General features: G+C 46.7%; 1 pseudogene; it reads right to left on the bottom strand.

The window, feature by feature from the left end:
* LOC121558338 overlaps window positions 1-10,000 on the bottom strand; it is a 91,184-nt pseudogene that overhangs the window by 15,420 nt on the left and 65,764 nt on the right.

The raw sequence follows: 10,000 nt of genomic DNA, 5'->3' as shown, positions 1-10,000 counted from the left end.
TGCTGGTCCTGTTCCAACATAACCCAATATGACATACATTAACTCATGGCTGCTGGTCCTGTTCCAACATAACCCAATCTGACATACATTACCTCATGGCTGCTGGTCCTGTTTCAACATAACCCAATCTGACATACATTACCTCATGGCTGCTGGTCCGTTCCAACATAACCCAATCTGACATACATTAACTCATGGCTGCTGGTCCTGTTCCAACATAACCCAATCTGACATACATTACCTCATGGCTGCTGGTCCTGTTCCAACATAACCCAATCTGACATACATTACCTCATGGCTGCTGGTCCTGTTCCAACATAACCCAATCTGACATACATTACCTCATGCCTGCTGGTCCTGTTCCAACATAACCCAATCTGACATACATTACCTCGTGGCTGCTGGTCCTGTTCCAACATAACCCAATCTGACATACATTACCTCATGGCTGCTGGTCCTGTTCCAACATAACCCAATCTGACATACATTAACTCATGGCTGCTGGTCCTGTTCCAACATAACCAATCTGACATACATTACCTCATGGCTGCTGGTCCTGTTCCAACATAACCCAATCTGACATACATTAACTCATGGCTGCTGGTCCTGTTCCAACATAACCCAATCTGACATACATTAATGGGCCCTGGCACCCTATTCCCTATAGTACACTACTTTAGACCAGAGCCCAATGGGCCCTGGCACCCTATTCCCCTATAGTACACTACTTTAGACCAGAGCCCAATGGGCCCTGGCACCCTATTCCCTATAGTACACTACTTTAGACCAGAGCCCAATGGGCCCTGACACCCTATTCCCTATAGTACACTACTTTAGACCAGAGCCCAATGGACCCTGGCACCTTATTCCCTATAGTACACTACTTTAGACCAGAGCCCAATGGACCCTGGCACCCTATTCCCTATAGTACACTACTGCTGGTAGGGAAGAGGGTGCCATTTGGGAGAAAAAAAATGACTATGGGAGTTTGAACCGGGTCGGGGGGTCAAATTTCCATTTCAGTCAATTCAGGACATACAATTCCAATTATTTTCAATAAGGAAAATATGGAACTGAATTTGGTGATATCTCTCTCTGTCTCTCTCTCTCTCTCTCTCTGTCTCTCTCTCTCAGACAGAGAGAGAGAGATGAAACGATAAAAACAAAGAATAGAAAGAGAGACAACAGTGGAGGAGGAGGAGGAGGAGGAGGAGATGCAGGAGGAGATGGAGGAGGAGGAGTAAAGGTCAGAGGTGTGTGTTGGGGATGGAGGGAGCGAGGTGGGGAGAGGGAGAAGTAGGGAGGGGAGGGAGGGAGGTGGGGAGGAGGAGTATTGTAGATATTCAGCCAGGTACACATTAGTAACTGGACCGTATCCCAACAGCAGGACAACAAATGGCTGGTGTTTAGAGATCATATGATGTGGTTAGCTGATATGTTAAATAGATCAGATTACTATATCATATGATGTGGTTAGCTGATATGTTAAATAGATCAGATTACTATATCATATGATGTGGTTAGCTGATATGTTACAGGGGACTGGTTTCTCCAGATTGTTTGAGTGGAGGCCCAGGGGGTACAGGGGACTGGTTTCTCCAGAGTGTTTGAGTGGGGGTACAGGGGACTGGTTTCTCCAGAGTGTATGGAGTGGAGGCCCAGGGGGTACAGGGGACTGGTTTCTCCAGAGTGTTTGAGTGGAGGCCCCGGGGGTACAGCGGACAGGTTTCTCCAAGCATGTTTGAGTGGAGGCCCAGGGGGTACAGGGGACTGGTTTCTCCAGAGTGTTTGAGTGGAGGCCCAGTGGGTACAGGGGACTGGTTTCTCCAGAGTGTTTGAGTGGAGGCCCAGGCGGTACAGGGGACTGGTTTCTCCAGAGTGCTTGAGTGGAGGCCCAGGCAGTACAGGGGACAGGTTTCTCCATAGTGTTTGAGCGGAGGCCCCGGGGGTACAGAGGACTGGTTTCTCCAGAGTGTTTGAGTGGAGGCCCAGGGGGTACAGGGGACTGGTTTCTCCAGAGTGTTTGAGTGGAGGCCCAGGGGTTACAGGTGACATGGCCAGGGGTTTTCTACCTCAGCAGAAGGAGACTTACTCTGGACTGAGGAGGAGGGAGTAGAAGGGACACACACCCAGGAGACAGTGGACAGGGGACATGTTTCTCCACAGTGGTTGAGGGGAGCCCCAGGAGACAGTGGACAGGGGGACACATCCAGGGGACTTACTCTGTCCTGAAGAGGAGGGATTCCGCCTGGGCTCAGAGGACTGGGTGAAACGACCCTTAGAGCTCCACACATTACCCACCAAGTTCCCAAAACAGAGGACTGGCAGAGAGGGCAGGTGTGTATGTGTGTATGTGGGGGGTCCACATGCATTTCAAATGTAGAAAATAATTCAATTTACAGAAAGAAAAAGAAAACAGGTAAGTGTGTATAATAATAATACGTACATCTATACATCACGTATATGGAGTCTCAATCATCAGGAGGAAGAGGAGGAGGAGGAGGAGGAAGAGGAGGAGGAGGAGGAGGAAGAGGAGGAGGAGGAGGAAGAGGAAGTGGAGGAGGAGGTGGAGGAAGAGGATAGAAGAGGAGGAGGAGGAAGAGGAAGTGGAGGAGGAGGAAGAGGAGGAGGAGGAAGAGGAGGAGGAGAAAGTAGCTGGAGAAAGTAGCTGAGTCAAAGGAGAGGTGGAAAGACAAATGGAAGGAGAGAGAGCGACAGACAGACAAAGATAGAGAGAGAAAGAGAGAGAGAGAGAGAGAGAGAGAGAGAAAGAGAGAGAGAGAGAGAGAGAGAAAGAGAGAGAGAGAGAAGGGGACAGACAAGTGTCCCTACCTTTGACATCGTCGTCCTCGATGATGGTGTTTGCGCTCTCTATAGACTCCTGGAGGAAAGAATGTACAGATTGATCTATAATCTGGTGTGTACACTGAGTGTACAAAACATTAGGAACACCTTCCTAATATTGAGTTGAACCCCCTTTTGCCCTCAGAACAGCCTCAATTCTTCGGGGCATGGACTCTACAAGGTGTCGAAAACGTTCCTCAGGGATGCTTGCCCATGTTGACTCCAATGCTTCCCACAGTTGGGTCAAGTTGGCTGGATGTCCTTTGGGTGGTGGACCATTCTTGATACACACGGGAAACTGTTGAGCGTGAAAAACCCAGCAGCGTTGCAGTTCTTGGCACAAACTGGTGCGCCTGGCACCTACTACCATACCCCGTTCAAAGGCACTTTTGTCTTGCCCATTCACCATCTGAACGACACACACAATCCATGTCTCAATTGTCTCAAGGCTTAAAAACTCTTCTTTAACCTGTCTCCTCCCCTTCATCTACACTGATTGGAGTGGATTTAACAAGTGACATCAATAAGGGATCATAGCTTCCACCTGGATTCACCTGGTCAGTCTATGTCATGGAAAGAGCAGGTGTTCTTAATGTTTTGTGCACTCAGTGTATAATGGTAGTTTATAAGGATCCCCATTAATTATTTCTAAAGCAGCAGCTACTCTTCCTGGGGTTTATAAGGATCCCCATTAACTATTTCTAAAGCAGCATCTACTCTTCCTGGGGTTTATAAGGATCCCCCTTAACTATTTCTAAAACAGAAGCTACTCTTCCTGGGGTTTATAAGGATCCCCATTAACTATTTCTAAAGCAGAAGCTACTCTTCCTGGGGTTTATAAGGATCCCCATTAACTATTTCTAAAACAGAAGCTACTCTTCCTGGGGTTTATAAGGATCCCCATTAACTATTTCTAAAACAGAAGCTACTCTTCCTGGGGTTTATAAGGATCCCCATGATCTGTTTCTAAAACAGAAGCTACTCTTCCTGGGGTTTATAAGGATCCCCATGATCTGTTTCTAAAGCAGAAGCTACTCTTCCTGGGGTTTATAAGGATCCCCATTAACTATTTCTAAAACAGCAGCTACTCTTCCTGAGGTCCACACAAAACATGAAACATGACATATTACAGAACGTTAATAGACGGGAAACAGCTGAAGGACAGAACTACATACATTTAATATAAAGTATATACAAACTATTCCACACACACTGTCAGTGCTGTACCTTGTTCCCATCTATTGGGTTGTGGATCACTGTGGTCTGGGGTTCCTAGGGAGACAGAGAGAGAGAGACAGAGAGAGAGACAGAGAGAGAGAGAGAGAGAGACAGAGAGAGAGAGACAGAGAGAGAGAGAGAGAGAGAGAGAGAGAGACAGAGAGAGAGCAGAGAGAGAGAGAGAGAGAGAGAGAGAGAGAGACAGAGAGAGAGACAGAGAGAGAGAGAGAGAGAGAGAGAGAGAGAGAGAGAGAGAGAGAGAGACAGAGAGAGAGAGAGAGAGAGACAGAGAGAGAGAGACAGAGAGAGAGAGAGAGAGAGAGAGAGAGAGAGAGAGACAGAGAGAGAGAGAGAGAGAGAGAGAGAGAGAGAGAGAGAGACAGAGAGAGAGAGAGAGAGAGAGAGAGAGAGAGAGAGAGAGAGAGACAGAGAGAGAGAGAGAGAGAGAGAGAGAGAGAGAGAGAGAGAGAGACAGAGACAGAGAGAGAGACAGAGAGAGAGAGACAGAGAGAGAGAGAGAGAGAGAGAGAGAGACAGAGAGAGAGAGACAGAGAGAGAGAGAGAGAGAGAGAGAGAGAGAGAGACAGAGAGAGAGAGAGAGAGAGAGAGAGAGAGAGAGAGAGAGACAGAGAGAGAGAGAGAGAGAGAGAGAGAGAGAGAGAGAGAGAGAGAGAGAGAGAGAGAGAGAGAGAGAGAGAGACAGAGAGATGAAACGATAAAAACAAAGAATAGAAAGAGAGACAACAGTGGAGGAGGAGGAGGAGTAGAAGGAGGTTGAGGAGGAGGAGGAGGAGTAAAGGTCAGGTGTGTGTTGGGGAGGGAGGGAGCGAGGTGGGGGGAGTATTGTAGATATTCAGCCAGGTACACATTAGTAACTGTACCATATCCCAACAGCAGGAAAAATTGCGTGTGCTGGTATATATATACAGTGGGGAGAACAAGTATTTGATACACCGCCGATTTTGCAGGTTTTCCTACTTACAAAGCATGTAGAGGTCTGTAATTTTTATCATAGGTACACTTCAACTGTGAGAGACGGAATCTAAATCCAGAAAATCACATTGTATGATTTTTAAGTAATTCATTTGCATTTTATTGCATGACATAAGTATTTGATCACCTACCAACCAGTAAGAATTCTGGCTCTCACAGACCTGTTAGTTTTTCTTTAAGAAGCCCTCCTGTTCTCCACTCATTACCTGTATTAACTGCACCTGTTTGAACTTGTTACCTGTATAAAAGACACCTGTCCACACACTCAATCAAACAGACTCCAACCTCTCCACAATGGCCAAGACCAGAGAGCTGTGTAAGGACATCAGAGATAAAATTGTAGACCTGCACAAGGCTGGGATGGGCTACAGGACAATAGGCAAGCAGCTTGGTGAGAAGGCAACAACTGTTGGCGCAATTATTAGAAAATGGAAGAAGTTCAAGATGACGGTCAATCACCCTCGGTCTGGGGCTCCATGCAAGATCTCACCTCGTGGGGCATCAATGATCATGAGGAAGGTGAGGGATCAGCCCAGAACTACACGGCAGGACCTGGTCAAAGACCTGAAGAGAGCTGGGACCACAGTCTCAAAGAAAACCATTAGTAACACACTACGCCGTCATGGATTAAAACCCGCAGCGCACGCAAGGTCCCCCCTGCTCAAGCCAGCGCATGTCCAGGCCCGTCTTAAGTTTGCCAATGACCATCTGGATGATCCAGAGGGAGGAATGGGAGAAGGTCATGTGGTCTGATGAGACAAAAATAGAGCTTTTTGGTCTAAACTCCACTCGCCGTGTTTGGAGGAAGAAGAAGGTTGAGTACAACCCCAAGAACACCATCCCAACCGTGAAGCATGGAGGTGGAAACATCATTCTTTGGGGATGCTTTTTGCAAAGGGCACAGGACGACTGACACCGTATTGAGGGGGAGGATGGATGGGGCCATGTATCGCGAAATCTTGGCCAACAACCTCCTTCCCTCAGTAAGAGCATTGAAGATGGGTCATGGCTGGGTCTTCCAGCATGACAACGACCCGAAACACACAGCCAGGGCAACTAAGGAGTGGCTCCGTAAGAAGCATCTCAAGGTCCTGGAGTGGCCTAGCCAGTCTCCAGACCTGAACCCAATAGAACATCTTTGGAGGGAGCTGAAAGTCCGTATTGCCCAGTGACAGCCCCGAAACCTGAAGGATCTGGAGAAGGTCTGTATGGAGGAGTGGGCCAAAATCCCTGCTGCAGTGTGTGCAAACCTGGTCAAGACCTACAGGAAATGTATGATCTCTGTAATTGCAAACAAATGTTTCTGTACCAAATATTAAGTTCTGCTTTTCTGATGTATCAAATACTTATGTCATGCAATAAAATGCAAATTAATTACTTACAAATCATACATACATGTGATTTTCTGGATTTTTTTTTAGATTCCGATTCTCACAGTTGAAGTGTACCTATGATAAAAAAATTACAGACCTCTACGCGCTTTGTAAGTAGGAAAACCTGCAAAATCGGCAGTGTATCAAATACTTGTTCTCCCCACTGTATGTGTGTGTCTGTGTGTGTGTGTGTGTTTCTGTGTGTGTGTGTGTGTGTGTGTGTGTGTATGTGTGTGTGTGTGTGTACTCTGTGTGTGTGTGTGTGTGTGTGTATGTGTGTGTGTGTGTGTGTGTGTGTGTCTGTGTGTCTGTGTGTGTGTGTATGTGTGTATGTGTGTGTGTGTGTGTCTGTGTGTGTGTGTGTATGTGTGTGTGTGTGTGTCTGTGTGTGTGTGTGTGTATGTATGTGTGTGTGTGTGTGTGTGTGTGTGTCTGTGTGTGTGTGTATGTGTGTATGTGTGTGTGTGTGTGTCTGTGTGTGTGTGTGTGTATGTGTGTGTGTCTGTGTGTGTGTGTGTGTGTGTGTGTGTGTGTGTATGTGTGTGTGTGTGTGTGTGTGTGTGTGTGTGTGTCTGTGTGTGTGTGTGTGTGTGTGTGTATCTGTTTATTTATGTTTATGAACATGGGTGTATTGAACAGCTAGCCCCCCAGTGTGTTTATGAACAGCTAGCCCCCCAGTGTGTTTATGAACAGCTAGCCCCCCAGTGTGTTTATGAACAGCTAGCCCCCAGTGTGTTTATGAACAGCTAGCCCCCCAGTGTGTTTATGAACAGCTAGCCCCCCAGTGTGTTTATGAACAGCTAGCCCCCAGTGTGTTTATGAACAGCTAGCCCCCCTAGTGTGTTTATGAACAGCTAGCACCCCAGTGTGTTTATGAACAGCTAGCCCCCCAGTGTGTTTATGAACAGCTAGCACCCCAGTGTGTTTATGAACAGCTAGCCCCCAGTGTGTTTATGAACAGCTAGCCCCCAGTGTGTTTATGAACAGCTAGCCCCCAGTGTGTTTATGAACAGCTAGCCCCCATTGTGTTTATGAACAGCTAGCCCCCCAGTGTGTTTATGAACAGCTAGCTCCCCCATTGTGTTTATGAACAGCTAGCCCCCCAGTGTGTTTATGAACAGCTAGCCCCCATTGTGTTTATGAACAGCTAGCCCCCAGTGTGTTTATGAACAGCTAGCCCCCCATTGTGTTTATGAACAGCTAGCCCCCAGTGTGTTTATGAACAGCTAGCCCCCATTGTGTTTATGAACAGCTAGCCCCCCATGGGTGTATTGTAACACTTTCCTTTTGATGTTAATTGATCATTGTGACATGTCAGTTTCTCATTGGCCAGAGGCATGATGGGTAGTCCTATTTAAACCCTGTCAGAGACAAGGACAGGGGTTAGGTTGGCATGCGGCTGTTTTAACAGGCATGGCATGATGGGTAGTCCTATTTAAACCCTGTCATTCCCTGGTCAGAGACAAGGACAGGGGTTAGTTGGCATGCGGCTGTTTTAACAGGCATGGCATGATGGGTAGTCCTATTTAAACCCTGTCATTCCCTGGTCAGAGACAAGCGCATGCGGCTGTTTTAACAGGCATGGGTGAAGCGTGGGTTTTAGTTTGAGCGCTCTTTGATTCAGTTTTGAGATGTTGTTCTACGTTTCTTTTTATTTTGGAAATATTGTAAGTGTGACGGTCGTTATTCTTCACTTTCAAATGAAAAAGCCTCACTCTGGGCAAGACAAATCAGTTCGGCATGGTTAGCGTGTCACCGAAAAAATCTAATATTTTTATAACTAAACCAAGATAGACCACAGCCTGTCGTTTCCAACGGGAGCAAATGAATCATAGCGGGCAGAACAAGCAAGGAGGTGGGCAGAGCCAAGCACGAGCTAGCGAGAGGAGGAGGAGGAGGAGAGGAGAAGGAGGAGGAGGGGGAGGAGGAGAAGGGGGAGGAGGAAGAGAGGAGAGGAGGAGGAGGAAGAGAGGAGAGGAGGAGGAGGAGGAGAGGGAGAGGTGGGTGTAGTATGTACCAGTGCTGGAGTTAGGCTGGTGTCTTTAGGACTGGTCACTGTGTTGGCTTTGTTGTTCGCCTGTAGAGAGAACACCACACATCACAGACCTGACCAAACCAGACCAGACCAGACCAGACCTGACCAGACCAGACCAGACCTGACCAGACCAGACCAGACCAGACCAGACCTGACCAGACCAGACCAGACCTGACCAGACCAGACCAGACCTGACCAGACCAGACCAGACCAATGGAACAAATAGATTAGTACCAAAAGTGCCAACTGCGTCCACCATGCACGTCAGTCAAGCTAAACCAAGCAGACCTTAAGTGGTTCAATAGATAGCCTCCTGATGGTTATATAGTGTATGTAGATCCTGTATAACAGGGTTCAATAGATAGCCCCTGATGGTTATATAGTGTATGTAGATCCTACAGGGTTCAATAGATAGCCCCCTGATGGTTATATAGTGTATGTAGATCCCACAGGGTCTCACAGATAGCCCCTGATGGTTATATAGTGTATGTAGATCCTACAGGGTTCAATAGATAGCCCCCTGATGGTTATATAGTGTATGTAGATCCTACAGGGTTCAATAGATAGCCCCCCGATGGTTATATAGTGTATGTAGATCCTACAGGGTTCAATAGATAGCCCCCTGATGGTTATATAGTGTATGTGAGATCCTACAGGGTTCAATAGATAGCCCCCTGATGGTTATATAGTGTATGTAGATCCTACAGGGTTCAATAGATAGCCCCCTGATGGTTATATAGTGTATGTAGATTCTACAGGGTTCAATAGATAGCCCCCTGATGGTTATATAGTGTATGTAGATCCTACAGGGTTCAATAGATAGCCCCCTGATGGTTATATAGTGTATGTAGATCCTACAGGGTTCAATAGATAGCCCCCTGATGGTTATATAGTGTAAGTAGATCCTGCATAGCAGGGTTCAATAGATAGCCCCCTGATGGTTATATAGTGTATGTAGATCCTACAGGGTTCAATAGATAGCCCCCTGATGGTTATATAGTGTATGTAGATCCTACAGGGTTCAATAGATAGCCCCCTGATGGTTATATAGTGTATGTAGATCCTACAGGGTTCAATAGATAGCCCCCTGATGGTTATATAGTGTATGTAGATCCTACAGGGTTCAATAGATAGCCCCTGATGGTTATATAGTGTATGTGAGATCCTACAGGGTTCAATAGATAGCCCCCTGATGGTTATATAGTGTATGTAGATCCTACAGGGTTCAATAGATAGCCCCCTGATGGTTATATAGTGTATGTAGATCCTACAGGGTTCAATAGATAGCCCCCTGATGGTTATATAGTGTATGTAGATCCTGTATAGCAGGGTTCAATAGATAGCCCCTGATGGTTATATAGTGTATGTAGATCCTACAGGGTTCACTAGATAGCCCCTGATGGTTATATAGTGTATGTAGATCCTGTATAGCAGGGTTCAATAGATATCCCCCTGATGGTTATATAGTGTATGTAGATCCTACAGGGTTCAATAGATAACCCCCTGATGGTTATATAGTGTATGTAGATCCTACAGG

Source organism: Coregonus clupeaformis, unplaced genomic scaffold (genome assembly GCF_020615455.1).
Source record: "Coregonus clupeaformis isolate EN_2021a unplaced genomic scaffold, ASM2061545v1 scaf0916, whole genome shotgun sequence".
Lineage (NCBI taxonomy): Eukaryota > Metazoa > Chordata > Actinopteri > Salmoniformes > Salmonidae > Coregonus > Coregonus clupeaformis.
This window is presented reverse-complemented; position numbering and strand designations above follow the sequence as displayed.